At 41.7% G+C, this 19,926-nt stretch overlaps 2 protein-coding genes across 8 annotated transcripts in view; both read right to left on the minus strand.

Moving 5' to 3' along the window:
• The window catches only part of Adam19 (ADAM metallopeptidase domain 19), a 1,172,352-nt gene extending 1,165,509 nt beyond the window's left edge, over positions 1-6,843 (minus strand). Inside the window, exon 1 of the mRNA XM_051180873.1 lies at positions 6,839-6,843. The gene's annotated coding sequence lies outside the window, so the exon portion shown is untranslated. The remainder of the gene's footprint in view (positions 1-6,838) is intronic.
• Positions 1-19,926, minus strand: part of Ebf1 (EBF transcription factor 1) — a 391,326-nt gene that overhangs the window by 158,914 nt on the left and 212,486 nt on the right. The window lies entirely within an intron of this gene.

Here is a 19,926-nt window from a genome sequence, read left to right on the forward strand (position 1 = left end):
CTGTGTGGATAACCCAGATAGTGTACTCATTATCTTGGATTGTAATTTACAACAAATGCAGGCTGCTAAAAGAAGCCTTTGCTATGTCAATAGTGCTCGTCTCCCTATGCTTGCTACAGAACTGACAGAAGGATCAAGCTACAGCACAACAAGCTGCCTACTGGATCACACTACATCATCATACCATGTCTAAGGTGGTTTTGAAAGATCTCTAATCCAAAGGGGTTTATCTCATGCCTGAGAAACTCTATCCAGTATAAATCTGATTATTTATTAGGAGCTTATGTTTGAATGAAAATTCAAAACAGAAGACCTACAATACAGTGATAAACATCACCTTAAAACTCAACCTTGAAATGATGTGATCTAAGTGCCCTTTGGGGACTGTCAGAACCTCATCAGACTAACATTCTCAAACAATTCAATCCTAGGAAAGCTACCTCTGATTCTTGATGGCATTTGGTTTTCCTGAATCAGTCTCCAATACAATCACTACTTCTAAATTTTAGACATGATTTCTTTTTGCTATCCTATGCCAGAAAGGACAACAGTTATGAATTGATCCCCTAACAAGCTAATGAGCTAAACCCGTTGCCACCCAGTCTAGGTTTATTATGCTCTTTTATGTAAAACCACTTGAGATTCCCTAAGCCCTCTAAACTCTTCTAAACTTCTCCAGTTTCCTCTTTTCCAGTTCTATCTAGTCCAGGTCCAAGGAGGTCCTGGATTAGTATAACTGTAGCTTCCTCCTAAGAGCCTTATCAAATTCCTCCGCCTGGAGGTGAACTCTCTAGTCCCAATTGCAAATCCTTGAGCCTCAACATCCTCATGCATCTCATATCTTTAAGGAAGCCTTTTCAGACTTCCTGACATTTCCTCCTACACAGCAAAGATCCTTAAAGACACGAAGTGTCTTTTGATATTTGTATACACAGAACCAGATTTATATCTTCTTGATTCAGGGAAGAACAAAGAAAAATATGCTATCTACAACTCAGAAATAATGGAGAATTTGAAACAAAGAAACCAACAGGAACCAAGAGCCCCAAGCCAACGCAGCTCTAGAATAAGGTGCCATGTGTCAGGGTTTATTGTGGAGACTCAAATTCTGGTACACTTGCAAAACCAAATCATACTCAAGAAAAATATCTATAGTTTAATAGTAAATGTATACCATCTTGATTTCTTGTACACTGCACAATATTAACAATAGTCATAAATATAAACTCTATAATATCCTGTGTATAATCTGGGTCATTACCTACTGCATTCTAGGTCTATTTTTACATACATGATGCCAATGTCTCATGCAAATACACATGAAAACAAAGTTGCATGACAGAAAATGTAGAAAATCCCTAGAGACACTGACAGGGCAAATCAAGTCTTCTCATTCATGAGTTATTATAGACATTAAGAACACTGGCTCCAAGGGCTGGTGGTCAGAGGATCAGCTGTTTCTATCTACATGGGATGGAACCTCCTTCTTGATAACCAAATCTTGGCCTTCTGCCTCTTAAATTCATAAACTCCAGTTCTGGGTCTGGGTCCAGAGTAACACATTCCTTTCTTCTCCAAGAAAGCTCATGAGTCAAAGTGGCCTTTTTTATACCTATCTTACTCTTCTTCCACCTCAGGATGTTCCTCAGTTCTATTCAAACTCTTAGACATACACTGTAGATAGACAACAACCCTTCCAAATTATGCCAGTGCAAGTCCCCAGATTGTCTGAAGCAGAGTAGCAGGTTTGTTAAAGCATAAATTTGATCAAATTCACTGAAATTCTGAGTTCTATAGCCTGTTAGCTGTGTACCCTTAGGCAAATCACTGAAATTCTCTGAGCTTCAGCCTCTTTGAGAGTTGGTAGTTTTATCATCTACCTGAGAGATTACTGTGAAGATAGATAGGAGGATTGTATTAAGTTCAAAGGTCCATGCCTGCCATAAATTCGTAAAAGGGTTTAGTTGTCCCTAACACTACAAATTTACAATGAAATTTATAGTGTTGCAGATGAATATACTTCAGCCTCCCTTCACAGAGATCTTAAATCTGTATTTATTCATATACAATTTAAAGATGTATTTTGTCTTTGATTTAGTTTTATCAGTAATGGAATTCCCCAAAATGTATATTGACCCTCTCTCCCCCTAGGCATTTTGCATAGGATAGCTTAAACTGGTCACAGTAATAGAGAGAAAGATCAATATCAAATTCAATCATGAACTTGGGATATGTCTAGTCTTCAGTTACTCCAGGAAGCATCTGTATGTTCCTATCCTCAGACAATAAATACTATACACACTGAACAATGGTGATAACCTCCTCTCTAGGGGTAAGAGAGGAGTCATGTCCATCTCATTGATCCTATTTAGAACTAAAATTTCCAATGAATACTGGGAAAGGGAGGATAGAGAAGCTGGTTAAGAGTCTTCTCTAGTCTTCTAGTATCTCATTTAATGATTAACCTAAAGTAGTGGTAGATCCAATAAACCCAGAAGTCACATACAGAGGCTTAGAAATAGAATCTCCAAAGATTAGAGACAAAGATTAGAGATTTGAACAAAGCCTCAAAACTAACTTGGACCAAAGTTAGTTGGTCTCTTAACTCCTCAGAAAGACATCCTGAATGAACCAGTCTCAAACATGGCTCTCTGGTTATGTCCTCCTGTTCCCCTTCAAAGCCTTCTATGCAGAAATGTCTGTGAGGAAGGTGGGTGGTAACCCCAACTCCTCTGAACTCCGAACTCCTGAGGGAGATAGACATCAATGCTGGCCTGGTCAAAGCTTTGTAAATCTCTCACCTTGGGGTATCATCGTGGTTTTTTTTTTGTTTGTTTGTTTGTTTGTTTGTTTTGTTTTTGGTCACAAACCCTTTTAGCCTAATATTTGACAGCTTCAATCAGGTACTGTCCAAACATTTATTTAAACATTTTAAATGATGAATATATCCAATTATTACTATTAATGCAGCTAATACTGACTAATGAGGGGGAAACACAGTAGCCGGTGTCCCGCAATTCATTACCCCTGCCTTGTCAACAATTCAAAGCCTGAAACCTAATCATCCATGCCGAGCCCTGTTATATTTCACACGTCACTTTTAATAAGTCACTCAGTGCCTATAAATTAATGTAACATGTCGGCGTTTATGAGTGCGGCTTTGTCGCTGTTAATAAACGATGTTCTGGCCCAGTCTCCAAGAGCTAGGCAGTGACGAATTACGGAAGATGATTTCTTTCCAAAGTATAAACTATACACTGGGGACTCTAGTTTTATATATATATATCTACATATTACATACCTATGAGCATACACAGGCACTATTAAGTACCAGAGCATGCCACTATATATGCAGGAACACATAGGGATTAATATGATGCTTATGGAAAAAAAACTGTTTATAGTCCCTGCACTGCCTTCTCCAAAATATTACATACAGGAGACAAGATGGTTGAACAGATAAGGGCACTTGTGCCAAGCCTGACAACCTGAGTTTGATCCTTAAGACCCACATGGTGAAGGGGAAAAAAAAAGACTCCCACAAATTGTCCTTTGACCTCCACACATTGTAATATACACATACATAATAAATGTAGAAAATTAAACTGAAACATTAAAACAGGAGTTGTGAAAATCCCCCAAATAGGGTCACTGCCAAGCTCAAATTTGCTCTAAATTCTGGTCTGTTGCTTCTGGCCAAGTTTCAGGACAGTCCAATAGTGCAACTAATAATGAAGGCCCAGTGGTGTGGATGGAAATCGGAGGGCACACATGGCTGCCTGAAACACCAGTGGTTAGAGAAAGAGCCTTATTTTTATGGCAAAATTGATGGTTGTCGGGTGTTGGAGTGGAAGAGGTTTCATATGGATTCTAAACAAACCTGAGTACTTCAGATCACTTTCTAAACCATTTCTTCCAAGTTCATAAAACCATCAGGTGTAATTGGAGGCCATTCATCCTCCATCATCTCCCTGACTTCAGTGTTCCAGAAGGGTGATGGCACTGTCTTAACTGTGCCATTTATCTTTGTCCACATGAAAGGCAGCTCTGGTCAGTGGCTGCATCTTCATCCAACTGTGCTGAGCACCACACCTGGTGACAAAGCCTTAGAGCCAGGAAGGCCATTGATTTCTTTGGGGAACTATCACACATGGAGGGTGACAGCTGAGCTCTTATCATAGACAACTCTCTCCACCTTCCTGGGTTTGGGGGAAAAAACACAGCCTCCCCTACCCCCCTTTTGAGTATACCAAAATGTCCACATGATTAAATATCATTTTAATGTTCTTTCCCCTACCATCCTGCCTTGATTTTAAAGCTAATTATTTCAATACATATTTTGACATACAATGAAAATAAGGAAACCATATTCTTGGAAGGTTTAGAATAGATCCTACAGGATTTCTATTAAATATAGTATCTTCTTTGCCAGGCTTTCAACCATTAGGCTCTCAGATCCCAGTTCACCTATAGCTTTCTACTTGCCTATGAAATGTGTAAAGCACCATCACAGCCGCCTTACACAAGCCCTTCTGAAAACATTACATTTTACTAGGGCTGGAGAGATGGCTTAGTGGGTAAAATATCTGTTGCACTGAGTTTGGATCTCCAACTACATTAAAAATTCAGATATCACCTAACTCCAGCACTGGAAGATGGAGGCAAAGAGATCCCGGAGGGCTGGCCAGAGAGAAAGGCTAGCCAAGCTAGAGAGCCTTGGGTTCAGTGACAGTCCCTGTCTCAAAAAATAAACTGGAGAAATCTTTAAGGAAAACATCCTGGAGTCAAATTCTGGCCTCCACACACCAAAAGAAGCCAGTGTACTCACAAAAATAACACACACACACACACACACAGTCAAAATTCAAATTAGAGTTTTCCAGTAAACAAAAAAACCAAATGATTCATATTAACCCTAGCTATATCGCTCCTCATTAAATTAAAATTGATAACTATCCTTGTGTTTTATAAACCCTAAGTTAGTGTCTATTTTTGTGCATATACATCTGAGATTTTGATTCTTCCAATGTATATATAGGAAACAGAGACAAATATTTCCTTCTTATTAAAAAAAAATATTCAGTGGGTAAATGCACTTGCTGCCAAGCCTGAGTAACTGAGTTTGATGCCAGGGTCCCATACAGTTCAAGGAAAGAAATTATTCCTGCAAGTTGTCCACTGACCTCTACATATATATGTGCTCATGCTCACATTCACATGCATGCACTCATGTGCACACACACATACACACACAATATCTACACAATAATTTTTTTTAACTCATCAGATCATTAAAGGAAACCAAGATAAGAAGGAAACAGACATGTTGCTATCACAAAGTTGTGAGGAAAGCCTTTGCCTTTCACTGGTTCTGCCAGGAGACCTAGTACTCAATTTGTTTTCCTGGGGTCTGTGAAAGTCTAGTTCTAACCTAACACCCTCCCTCAAACTAACAGATGAGAGAGAAGTGCTCAGTGATGCAAGAGCAGTGATCATTCTCATTTGAAAATTGGGCAACATGTCGGCTATTTGATCAAACAGTCTAAAAGCAGAGTCCAGAGACCCATGCCACCCAGCCATTTGTATGGCCCCATTGGAAGGGCTGAGGGGTCTCATTAGTTATGTGATGACTTGGTGCCCCATGCATCAACTTTGCACAACTTTGGGAAAGCAAAGGGTCTGAAAACATCATACAGCAATCAGAGGTTATGAGATGGTGGTGGGCACGGGGAGGGGGCCCCATGGACCATCCATCCATACAGGAAGAACCAAAACAGACAAATCAATTACAACATGGCTGATGTTGAAAGCCTGTAACCTCCTTCTCTTGAAAAGGTGCAAAATGTCTTCTTGAAACCCAGTAAGGACTGAAAGAGGGTTGATGGGGGTCCCTAGGTGAAGGACGCAAAGAAAGGTAGCTGTACACTTTCCCTCTGAACCATGGATAGTAGAGCTCAACTGCACACCCTCCCAGGGCTGGTGTCCCCAGAAGGACAGCAGAGGGGAAGGCACTGGCTTGGGCTGTGTGTGCATTGTGCTAAAATGAAGCAAAAAAAAAAAAAGGGGAAAAAACAGTAGAAAGTGGGTGTTGTCTGGAACAAAGATGCAGAACTCTTGTCTGCTCTGGTGTCTCTATAAAGACATCAAGGCAAGAGGAGACAGCTGGAAAGCTTTTTCCCAGTAGAGAGGGCTTCACCAGGCACAGGGCAATCCTGCTGGGAATAGGAATGATTTGCATAACAATGTGGTGTTGCTTACCTTGGACCCAAAGGTGCCAGATACCCAGAGAGAGAACACACTTGTGGCGTGGCCATGGCAGAGAAGGTGAGAAAGAGCTGCTGTGTATTTGGGGAACAGGAAAGAAAAGGTCCCATTCCCCACCCCCACCCCCTTTCTCATCATTTGACTTCACAAAACTCATAAGGCTCTGCTATTTTCTTTTCTTTCAAGTACTTGAGTTAGCTGTAATGGTTGAGTTCTCACCACCCCTAACTTTTGGCACAGGTCCCACACTTAACATATACACGTGCACTCGCATCCAATGCAAATGCAAACACACAGGGGTGAGGGGCACATACTCTTTTACTGTTTTGTTTTGTCTATGAAAGAGCAAGTTCTGTTCCAAATGCAGTAGACCTGATGCCAGCACGGGTGTTTCTGTTTATCATTTTGTTTTGTCCTTGCCAAAGCATCTCAGCAGGGTCTAGACTAAGAGCTTGTGATAGAAAACCCTATGCCACTGACCCCACCACAGACAGGCAGCACAAACACTGACTCCATCACTGAGAATAGGATGTTCAGAACTGAGATGACATGAAGGCTCTGCCCTCCTCCTCAGCAGACTTGAGTCTTGTCACTTCTGGACACCATCATTCAGGGCAGGCATAGAAAAAAAGTAAGTGATAGGCAGCATTAAATGTTGCTTGAAGAATATATATGTGTGTGTGTGTGTGTGTGTGTGTGTGTGTGTATGTGTGTGTGTGTATGTATATATACATAGATGATGGATAGATAGATAGATAGATAGATAGATAGATAGATAGATAGATACTCATGTAGCATGTACTGCAGCCGCTGGATAATGTTGGGTATTTTCAGATAGTATTCCCATTTTAACAATGAGAAGCCTGAGCCTGAAACTCAAGCCCGCAGCTTCACAGAAAAGGAAAAGCATATCTGGAGTCCTAACTAATGTGTGTTTGACCCAGTTCCCTTGCACTTTGCTTATACAAAAGATGTAGAGGATTTGAGGGACCAGAGAGCATGAAGCAATGTCAAAGGAGATGATGACTAGAGGAGTATTGCATACAAGGAGGGGAGACTCAGTGACATAATACATCCTTGCCTGTTTCCAAATGTTTGAGCTATCTCCTCCTGGGACAAAACTCTGGACCTAATCTGAGAGAGTTTAGAAGGTGGGACTCAGATCAAAGTTTAAAGTTTCATCAGGTAAATAGGCACCAACAGGGCAGAAGAGACTGAAGCAGAAAGGACAACTTTATGCGGGAGGGGGGGCGTGCCTGCATGTGGGAGCAGGGGGGGCACACTGGGGCATGCACACATGGAACACAGAGGTGCAATGGGATATCTCCCTCTAATTTCTCTCTCTACCTTGTCTCTTTGAGATAGGGTCTCCCACCAAATGCTAAGCTATCTGGCTGGCCAGGCAAGCCAGGGATGACCCCCCTGCCCCCACCTGTCCAGTACTAGAATTACAGGTTCATGTCACCTGATCTGACTTTTTATAACAGTGCTGGAGATTTGAACTCAAGTCCTCAGGGTTACACACCAACCCCTTTACCCACTGAATTACCTCTCCAGCTTAGGGACAAATCATTTTAACTTAAACTTACATAGAGTAATTGAAGTGATGGTTTTTAATCACCTCTCCCAGTAGACTTTATACTTTAGAGAATTTGACATCATCCAGAGATTCAACTTTTGACATGAGCATTGCTGCAGAAAACAAATTAATACTTCAAAACCAAATACCAGATACTTTTAGAAAAAAATGCATAAAATGACAGTTCTTTCTGATCTTCCTCCACTTTTATTGCTAGAGTCTCCCCCTCCCCGCCCCCCCCCCCGCCTTAGAAAATGTATATTTGCACCAGGACCACTGTTGTTAGTGGGATAATTACATAATAGTGGCATGAAGAACAGATAGAATAGGTAGAAACAGGAGTGGCTTTCACAGATGCTCAAAATCCAAAGAGGAAGAAATAAAATACCCTTAACAAGATGCCTTGTTGAAATTAATGCAGACCATGTGTGAGCTTCATTGGGTCCCTGGATAAGTCTCTAAAACCCATCTCTGTAGGTTCCAGCAGGAAGAAATAGCCCCCAAAATCATTAGAGCAAGACCCTTGACTCCTGTGCCCTTCTATAGCTACAGAGGAAAGAGCTGAAATTGCTGAGTGGACTTGCTTGTTAATACAGCTAACAAAGGCAGAGCTGGACCACTGCCTTGCCTCAGCTCTATCCTAGCTTGGGAATCTTCCCACGGTGGTGTACCCAATTCACCTCTCTGAAACTGAACTTCCAGAAAACACAGACACTGGCTTGGAACACTCAGAGCAAAAAGATGAGCCTGGAGGCAGACACATAGTTATCCGAGCAGGTGCAGGGTTGCTAGAATTGCAGAACACTGGCTGAGAGAATTAAAAACAAAATGCCTCACAACCTAAAAGTGTTGCCAAAACAGACAGTAACAAGTAACCAGGCCAGGTGGAGATGTAGTCAACCCAACCCCAAGGTGGCCTTGAACTTGCCTCTGACTTCAGATGGAGCTCATCTGTCTATTCTAATAGAAAGCTTTCTGTCTTTTCTGGCTTGAGAGATAAGACAGAAGAAAATAAGAACACAAAAAAGTCATATGATTGTGAAGTTGAAACCATGCTTAGCACACTCTAATCAAGTGAGTTGTCATTAGCCCCTAAGAACTATATAATTTATTTAAAATAAAATAGACATGGAATTTACTTTGTGGAAGGTACTGGTCTAATTTCATCTTAAATCATACTTTAGTTTTCTGGATATATGTTTTAGGATACACTATCTAAATAGAGCTTGGTATCTAGCATGATTTCAACCAATATAATAGTTGTGTCGTGAATACTTACAACAAGCAGCATGCACCCTGGGAGATCAAAGGTCTCCTGGGACACACCTCCATTAGCTTTAGTGGTATTCAGTTCATAGGATGTTTTCCAAGCATGCAGGCAGGCTGGGGTTTGATCACCAGTGCCACAATAAACCAGGCCTGATATTTATGCCTTTAATCCTAGCATTCAGGAAGTCAAGGTAGGAGGATCAGAATTCAAGGCCATCCTGGCTCCATAGCAAGTTCAAAGGCAGCCTAGGGTAAATGAGAACCTTTCTCAAAAACAAAATAATAAATAAACAGTGTGTGTGTGTGTGTGTGTGTGTGTGTGTGTGTGTGTGTGTGTGTGTGTGACAAAACAAAATTTACTAAAGTTTAACTAGATACGTTCCTGCCACAGAGAATTGGAATTGAAGATAAGGGCCAGCAAGATGGCTCAGCAGATAAAAAATACTTCCCACTGAATCTAAAAACCTGGGTTCAATCCCTGGACCCCAGCTCCTAAAAGTTGCCCCCTGACTTCCACACTCACACTGTGGCATATGAGCACCTACATACACCCTAAACAAGTAAGTTAGTTAATTACTTAAATGTCAGGGCAAAAGAAAAAGAAAAGGAAGCTGGACAAATGTCACAGCAGTGTTAAAGGCATCTAAGGGCCAGGGAGACACCACAGTGAGGAAAGGTGCCTGCCATAAAACTTGACAACCTCAGTTTGAAAACCTGAACCCAAATAGAAGAAGGAAAGAATCTACTTTGGAAATCTGTCCTCTTACCTCCACATGCACCCTGTAGTACACACACACACACACACACACACACACACACAGGCATGCACACACATACACACACATACATACACATATACACACAATCTACACACATATACACACACATACACACACACACACACACACATACACACACTTTAAAACATCTTTAGATGTACAAAAACAGTTTAACATTGAACTGTGACCTTGGCCTAAACAGAAGACACACACAAAATAAGTTGTTTTGTTTGGTTTCCCCCCTTCATTTCCCATTTCACACATATTTGAACTCACCTAAAGTACAACTAAAAACTATCTGGCCACCAGCTTCACATCACACCACGCCCTGGCAGCAGCCTGTGGGTGGTACGGGGTTCAGGAAGTACACGCCTTACACAGAGGGGAAGCAAGCCTGGACAATAGGAAGCCAGCTAGAAGGAAAATTCCAATCTTTCCTGGGAGGGGAGGTGGAGAAGAGCTTTGGATGGGAAGGACTGGGAAGATCCTAGACTATTCCAAAATACATAGATTTCCATTTGTAGAGGGGAAAACTAAACCTATCATCTGGAGGTTCTGAACAGCATGAATTGCTCTGGTTCCCCTTTTTCAAATGTGGATAATAACAGTGAAATGCAGTGGAATAGACCCTGGGTAGACCTGGCTTTTGATACTATCCAACATTAATGTGGACTTTTGAAAGTCAAAGCATGAAGGGGGGGTGAGCAATAAAACTACAATATAGTCCTACACTCACACAAATTTCAAAATAGTAGGGTATACAGATAGAGAAGCAGGGAAGAAAGATAAAGAAGATAAAGTGAATATATACAGAGACACCATGCAACTGAATGGAGACAGGGCTTAATTAGGGGTAGAAAGCATGCAAGGCTCCTCGGAACATGTCTACAGAAACCAACCACATGTTGGTTAACACTGAGGTGCACAAACTGATCAGTACAAAACAAAAGGGCTCAGGTACTCATGTAAAGTCATACATCATTTCAATACATTGTGCTGTGTGTAAAGGTTTTTCTTTTTCCCCTAGAACAATCATTCTCAGATCAAAAACTAAATCATCCCAGCCACATTTTGATTTCTGCAAAAACTCGACAGGAATTATGAGGCTTAACAGCCGCCTGACAATTAGCATATTATAAATACAAAAATGATATATTAAAGGGAGAGGAGGAAAAAAGGCCAGCGTTTTACACCTACAGTAATATAATTCCACTACTTAATGCAAAGTAACAGGCCTTGGAGTGTTTGGGATCCTCTTGTATGGCGATATCTCCTCTATCAGTAAATGAGACTATGTGAACAGTACAACGTATAAATAATTCAAGACCTGAGATGGCAATTATAGAACCATGCACAACTAGCATGAATATTTTATGAAGGCTAAAACAGCCCTCAGAATGAATCATGGAGAGATGAACACCACACACACACACACACACACATACACACACACACACACACACACACACACACACACACACACACACACTCGCACACCAGTGAGCTCTGGCCAAACTGTATTCTTAGATATGCTTCTCCTTGGTTCCTTGGACATCTTCATTTTATACACAGCATGCTGATAGTTACATATTTTCCATTTGAATTTATTTCTAAAATTCCAAACACCAAAGACTGAAGAAGATGGCTTGCTTATAAAGTCTACGGACTTGAAGCAGGAAGGCAAGCCGTTTTTAATCCAAACTTGTGCATAAGAATTCTATATGAATTTTTGTAACCTCTCCAAATGGTCTCTGCAACAAAACAAACAAACAAACAAAACAAAAACATACAAATGAACAAAAACAAAAAACAAATAAACAAAAAAACAAAAAACAAAAAACCACCACGGAGTTCTAAAGCACCAACTGAAACTGAAACCGAGGTCTCTTAAACAGGAGCCATTTTACCTGCAAACTTCTTGATATAAATCTGCATTTTGTTATAATTACCCCTAGAGAAAGACCTGTAATCCCAGCTTTCACTACATGTATAAGGCAAAACAAATATCTCTGAGCCATAAGCCTAAGCAAACAAGCTACTTTATTTAAAGGTGCAGCCCAGACATCATATTCTACTAAGACATAGTATTGCTGGTTGCTTCTGTGTCCAAGACTGAGCTCAGCCTGGTGAGGGGGATGAAAACATACAAATCCATGTCCTCATTCCTGTGTGGTGTGCTTCTGCTATCTAAACAGGTTAATAATCTTTTGAATTTTTCAGAGATTTGTATCCACCTTTCTCACCTGCCCCTCTCTTATAGCCCTGGATCAGATCCATAAGCCAAGAGAACACGCCTTCACTTTGAATCCATTTTAGCAAAATTCACTTCCCTTGAAACCCATAAATTTAAAGTCTTGCCTAGTTCTTCATCAGAACCCACAAGCTCATGATCCTCTTGGTAGGACTGTGTGTGTTTTTCACCCAGTTACAAGAGAAAGAATGACATTGAAAGTATGCCTCATTTTGCACATTAAAAAAATTTCTGCAAAAATATAATAATAATACCACATGGCATATTCAGAGTCATGGAACAATGTAAAATAATAGTAGGCCCAATAATAATATAAAATGTAATGCCATAGCAGAGCAAGAAAAATAATGGTAACAACTCCAAATACATATGATGGTCTTCAAATAAGTACAGCAGGAGTGGAACCTTTCAAGTGTTTTCCTTCAGTTCTGGTACCTTTAATAGGTGGGGCTGTGACCTTTAAAAACAAGGAAAGTCATTCGCCTTAGGTAGGTTAGAATAACCTCTGTGCTCAGTCCCAAGGCCTCTCCCATAGAGTGGACTCCAAAAACTACATCAAAATTTTCTCCTTTGGTCTCAGCTAGAGGACCCTTTCCATGCAGAAGGACACTGAGCCCTTCCAATGGGCATAAAACCATTGACTTTTATGGAAAGATGTGAAACACACTTTGGTTTTCTGTCTCACAGCAGACTTCTGAGAACAAGTTTGAAAAGGGAGGGCTTCTCCAACCTATACCACAAAAATTTCAGGAAATAATGTTACTTCACCAAATACTTGGCATTGACTTATGATTCCATTTAAAAACTTTGGGGCCACTAAGGTATCTTCTGGACCCAAAGTTCCCAAGGTAGTCAGATGAAAAGGTCCCCACTGCAGGGGAAGGTCAGTATAAAATGCCTCACTCTCCTGTTCTCTGCTCATACCCAGTAGTGAGTTTTTCTAACTGGAGAAAACAAACGCAAGTCTTTTTACAGCAGTGCACCAATCTAAATCTACACTAAACTATCCTTTTTGCTAACATTTTTAGGTTTAATACTGCAAAGTGTGCATGGCCTGAGAGCACAGGCTCAGAGGGACACAATTAGATCATAGAGTGTAAGGGACCCAGTGAACCAATGGGCTTTGGGTATGCACCCCCTCCAAGTCTCAACCTCTACTTCAGCCTTCTCCTTCTACACCTATATTCATTTCAGAGGCTCCTCCTGCAGTTCCCAGCCCCAGCTCCAGAAGGCATTGAGAAAAAAGAAACTAACCCAGGTAAGCCAGCCAATAACAACCATCCTCTGGACCATGGCTCTTTTCTCCATGAGGACTCCAGGGAGCTAGAGTGTCATTTATTATTTATGTGCACCTGAATGGGTTAATCTTTCCCCTTCCTTATTTTGACAGCCATGTTTATCTTTTGAAAAGACTAGCAGAGGCTCAGTGTGGCACTGGAGTGCTAACTGCTAACACATGGGCTCAGCTACATCTCGGCAAAAATTTCTCTCATACTTGAACAGGCTTCCCAGCCAAGATCAACACTGTGGGTTTGATTTTCCTCATCATGAATTGACAGCTTATTTATCTCCATGGAAGAGCATTGTTAGCCCTTTAGGCACCCAGGCAACTTAGAAGGTATTCAGTGGACTGTTCAAAAATAGAGAGTAAATTATTTCATTGCTGTTAGGCTGTTCTCTCTTTAAAGATACATTTTGGGGATTCTAAGTAATGATAGTAGTTTATAAATACCACAGGGGTGGGGGAGCACATGAGCACCTTTCCCGTTGGCATTATATTTGGATAACCACTTTGGACTGATGCTAGGCTGTGAGTACTAAGTTTGGGGATGGTGCACACCTCCATGGAGCCCCTTTCCACTAATGTTTAGGAAGTTTCATTCAAATAATTAGGAAGGCAGTTGTTTTCCTCTACCATATCTTTCTTTGGAAATAATGGTTTCTGATCATCTCTGTAAAGCCAACATAAAATATAATGCAAAGAGCATCTCTCAAACCTCAATGGAAAGGACATATAACCCCCAATGTGATTTAGTTTATGGGACCCAAATGCCACAGCCTGTCAGGCTCGCTCATACACAGGAAGCTCTAGCCACGGCTCACAGGAGTTTTAGCTGATTTGCAAGCAGAAGATGATCCAGAAAATGCTAGCAAATTGAATATGCAAATACAACTTTTTTTTTCTAGTTCTTCTCAACTAACAGCATTTGAGAACTCTGCATCTCTTTGGAGTGATGAAAGGTCTGCAGAACAAAAGACCTCAAGGATTGGCCAATGGATGGATGCTAGTTAGATGGCACAGTTTCTAACACTCCAAACTTACTGTCAGTTTCTCTGAGAGCTATCTCCAACTAAGACACTGGTTGATGGTGTTGACTTCACATTACAACAAAACAAACTTCTGACTGTTCTCATTACAGGTCACTGCCCCCTGAATGAATGCTTTGTCTCATTTAATCTCATTATCTCACTTTGTTCCCACACTCCCCTATGGACATGGGTCTTCTGGGTCCCAGCCCTGCCTGCACTTTTTCAGGGAGAGAAATGAAGCTTACGTTTTCCCAAGATCACACATTTCCGATTTTCACTGGTGTGAGCAGATTTACCTATTCTTAAAGCACAATGCATAGGCTAGAAAATCTCCATCTCCTGGTAGTTGAAACTGTAACCCCCAACTTTCTCCAGTCCATCCAGGTCTCCTTATTCACTCTTTCCTGGTGCCTGCCTACTGTCCACTCGGCCTCATTAGTGACAGATCTGCCCCACCTGCTGTCTGCATGTTTCGTGCCTGAATGTCTGGCATGGGGTGCTTGGCTCTGTGACTTGGTACTTGTGTTCCATCAGTAATCACAATAGGGAGTGTGTGACCAGGAGGTGCCTCCGGTGTGGACAGACAGGTATGTCTCAGTTGTGCGTATTGTGTAAGAGCATGTTTGCTCAAAGAGAAGAATGCAGGTATCCGATGAGTGTAGCAAAGAAGCTAGGTGGGAGTAAGTCAAAGTTCAAGTGGAAATACTCTTGCATCTAACAAACACAAGGAAAAAAAACATACCATAAGAGCCCGTAGGAAGAAGTTATATAGAGAGGAATACTATATGGAAGGCAACATGGGGAATCATTTCCAAACCTCCCTGCAGACTGTTTTATAGAATTCTGGATAGGTGCTCACTGTCAACTTCCTTAGGTGCTCAGAGGAAGCTAAATGATGGAAAGGTAGAAGAACAAGTTGGACCCACATTAGGACTCCAGGCTCTTGCAGATACATATTCCATCCGACTCTTGCTCACAAGAGACATAAACATAACCACCTTTAAGCCACGACTTCGGAACTGCCGGGGAGCATCTGAGTGATGCGTAAATGAGGGGATCTGCTGGGAATGGGAAGGAAAAGAAATTGTGGAGGCTGCACTGTTAGTTTGCCCACAGAGATGATTAGCCCACTCTGTGTACACACTCGCACTCCTGTTCCCACACTCCTGCCCAGCATGGCTTTAACATATGTACATATTTGTTCAATGGCATCTCCTTCAAAGTCTTCTCCTTTAGAGTCATTTTCAAATATTCCTTGAACACGGTGCAGATCAAAATGGAATATACAAAGTCAGGTAGTATCCCCGGCATCAAATTAAAATAGCTAACTGGCCAACAGATGGCAGCTCAGACAAACCACTTGCTGATGTAAATAAGGCCGGTGGCTGGCTCAGTTGTGCACATTTTTCTAGACAGAAGTTGACTGCTAAACGAAGTCAACTTCAGAGCCCCAGTTGTTTGTACAGCAAAAGGGGAAATTACGAAAATACAAAAAAAAAAAAAAAATGCCTCCTTTGTTCCTGGAACCTGGGGTGATTCACCAGCATGGACATCCCCAGGTCTTCTGATTTTAAATTACCAAGGTGAAAATGTTATTCGCCCAGGAGGTCATTGATTAAAATAAAGAGCAGGAAGGTCTTTCTGCATGAACCTCACTTCTGCTGGCAATGTGGCATCATTTAGAAACAGAAAGGAAAGAAAAGAGCGAGGATGGGGTGGGGGGTGGTGGGCAAAAAAAGGCCCAGAGAAGAGGGGAGGTTCAGACCAGACTGGGAATAAATAGCACAAAGACTCCTTCTGGCCTGAGGGCAGAGGCAGAGGTTGGCATTATTTTACATTAGAAACACTTCGTATTCAAAACGGTAATTGATAGTGGTGGTGTATTGGGGAGGGAAAGAGCCACTCACGTTCAAGCGGCTGCCCTGCCAATCAAACTCAACCTTTCTTTGAATGAATAAAAGCTTCATTGCCCTATTATGCTGATACAGTCAGACAGGTCTAAAGTAGCCTGTTTGTCAAGTTTATACCCACTGCCCCAAGCTACCTCGATTTTTGAAGCCTAAATAATCCCCTCAAAATCAGCCCTGATTTAGGCTACTGTTCTCCTTTTTACTACCACAGTATCAATTTTACTCTGCACTGGTCGCAGGTGGGGGTAGCAGGGCCCTCTCTCCCCATTTTTAATACAAGAGGGAATTTGGCTGTCTTTTGTTTACCAGACTGGGAGCAAAAATGCTCTGCCAGCATTCAGCCCATGCTGCTGGCTGTCTGAAGCCTGCAGATGTTTGCCAGGCTCTGTATTCCCAGCTCTGCAGGAGAGCAGTGTCAGAAGGAGTCTCCCCATAGCTTCTCTGGTCATTAGGGATTTGGGGTAAATAGACCAAACCTGGCTCGCTAGGAAGCAATCAATGAAAACTGAAAGCCCTGGATGGGAGGATTTTTGCTTCCTTCATCCCAATCTTTCAAGTACCTGTGGCAGCCACATGAATGATCTGGGCTCTCTAAGGACGCAGGTGGTCCTAGCATCCTCTGGTACCAGTAACAGGGGAGGATAGACTTTGGAAGCTGAAGGCAACAAAAGCCCAAAGCTGGAAAGGCAGTGTCCCTCCACCTTGTCTCCCCAGGCTCCACAGGCCAGCATCTCCCTGACTCCCTGGTTGCTTCTGCTTAAAAATGCAAGTGGCAGAACTGCTTTGTGTTTGCAAAGATGGAGTCCTGGGTAACAATGAACACGCAATTGGGCTGGGAATAGATTTATCAGGCTTCAAGGATTATTGTTTGCTGAAGGATGGTACACACATTACTATTTCACAGTTCAGCTATGACATTATTAACCTACTGTGCATGGATTTTATTGCTAGATTGGTCCATTTATCAAAAATAAGAGAAACTCAAAACCCTATAAGGAAGTTAACATTTCAAGCAAGCTTGACTTTCACTTGATGCCATTAATCTATCTATTTACACAAGAGCAAGGAATGTTCATTTAGTTATGTCTCTTCATTTGGAGTAAAAACTATGAGACAGTACTGGATGTAGGCATGCAAATGTCATGCTCATTGTCACAGGAAAAAATGAGTGTTTTCTTCTTAAAACAAGCTTGAGTCCCTAGAGCTTGCCACATTTTTGTATTGCAATGATCTGATCTAGGAGTTCAGGACTCTACAGTCCACAAAGACTTGGCTTAAAGTGTCTGAGCACTTAAATGCCTAAGCTTGAAAAGATATGTGTGGAGGAGAGTGGACTCGTTTCATTAATTTGTGACAATACAAGATGAAAAATACATAAAGTTTTGTAAAGGAGAAAGAAGAAAATCTATCTGCTCCAATTGTAGCCATGTACCCATCTAATAAAAGGGGACAGGGATGTAATGCAAACGACTCAATAATTCATAGAGAAACAATTGATTTTGAACTACTAACATAGTGGTCTTTTGACATAGCTTCTCCACTAAGAGGTTTCGAATGCACAGGAATATCCAAGGAGTAATGCAGATTGTTGTGTTACACACTATCAAGTGTTTAATACTGTATGTACACACTGAGATGTCACAGACCCCCCCCCCCAACACACACACACACACTGCCTAAGTATGGCTCTGCATGACTGTTGATAGACTTATTTATCTGTGGTCATGGTGCAGGCCCTTAAGAAAAGAAAGGCCAGCTCATTCTGCCTATTTTTGTTTTCTTCTTCATTCTTTCATTATTATTGCTGTTATTTACTTATGGAAGGAAGATACCCTCTGTGTTGTCCCATGTCTGCAACAACTGCCATGGATACTTATCACTGCTCTTCTTCAAAGTACGTGGGTGATGTTGAAAAAGGAAAAAAAAAAAAAAGAAGCTAAAAAAGGAAGCTAAATGGACAGACTTGTTTGTAGTGTGTGTGTGTGTGTGTGTGTGTGTGTGCATATATAGACAGAAAGGGAAAGAGAGGGGTATCCAGGAGAATAGGACATTCAGTTTTGACATACACTATGTATGTGCACATACAAGGTCCATAAAAGGGTGAATTTCTACTTTTCATAACCAGCATCTCTTCAGTTTTATGCAGTTACCTGAACACACACACATATCTCAGTATAAACACATGCTCAGGTGATGTAAGCAGTTAACAACACATGACCTTCCAAGCACCCCCAATTTAAAAGGAGCAGGCTGTGTTCCCTGGCATCAGAAGCATTCCTTTGACAGTTCCCTTCAGTGGCGCCCAAGAGCTCTACAGGATGTCCCACAAACACAATCCACGGTCCTCTCGACAATCCTAGAACAGTCTTGAACCCCTTTTTGTGCCTGGGAAACCAAAGGCTTTGGCAGGCTGTGTGGCTCTCCTGTGTAGCACAGCTGACAAGCTAAGGAGCTTGGGATTCCTCTGATTGCAAAGCCTTTGTGTTCATCCATTGCTACTGTCAAGAGCACTCATCTCAAACACCAGGCAAGGACCTGGTACAGAAAAAGAAAGACCTGGCCCTTCAGGACAGGTATTCACAGATATTCACACTACTAAAAAGGCATGAATATATCCCCTCACCAGAAAAAAGAGTTAGGGAGCATGTGACACTCTAACTGATAACTTGGAACAAGACATCTTCTGACTGCCTTACTCTCCCTCACATACACATCCTATCTTCTTCTCTAATGTTCACCTGTTTAGCAGTAAGCAAGCCTTCTGTGTATCTTCCAGTGACAGAACACTGGTAATCGCTATCATTTTCTCCCCCCAAAACTCAATCACTGCTGATACCTCCAGATGTTGACTCTGGTTAAAGGAAGAGAGTAGTTACTGTGCAAGGAAATCCACAGTGCCATTCAATGCAATTTGCTAGGAGTCATTCCAGAGAAGTGTCTGATAGCAGAATGAGCAAGCAGTGAAAAGCCAGCCAGATAACAAGTTACTCCCCTTCGACCATGTATCTGGTTCTACTTCTTTGGCAAATGAGAAGTATGAGTCTAGTGAGTTCTTTAAACACTTTTAATAAACTTCTCAAATTATTATCTCACTTCTCTTATCTAATGAAGATAAGGTGTTCAACAAGCACATACTTAGCATAAACTTCTTGGCCAAGCACTGTGTTTGCTGCTGGAGATATCAATTTGGTGGGAATAGGAGGTGGAGTGGAGTGTGAGACAGTGTCTCGTACAGTCCAGGCTGGCCTTGAACTCATGGTCATGCTACCTCAACCTTTCCAAGTGCTCTGTGTGCCTGTGTATGTGCTTGTGTGCATGTGCATGTGTGTTAAGGAAGCAAGGGTAACCCTCTCAGGGTGGAGGAAAAATGAGCATACAGCTAGAGAGCTAAGGAATAATGTTCTTACAGAGAAGGCAGAGCAATAGGGAGTATGCCAGAGGCGCACCCAGCCAACCTCTGGGGGGAAAGAGATCACACATACATCAGAGAAATCACAGTTACAGAGTTAAATTTGGGTTAGAGATATGGTAGAGCACTTGTCTAACATATGGAAGGCCTGGGGC

The sequence above is a fragment of the Phodopus roborovskii genome, unplaced genomic scaffold (assembly GCF_943737965.1).
Source record: "Phodopus roborovskii unplaced genomic scaffold, PHOROB, whole genome shotgun sequence".
Classification (NCBI taxonomy): Eukaryota; Metazoa; Chordata; class Mammalia; order Rodentia; family Cricetidae; genus Phodopus; species Phodopus roborovskii.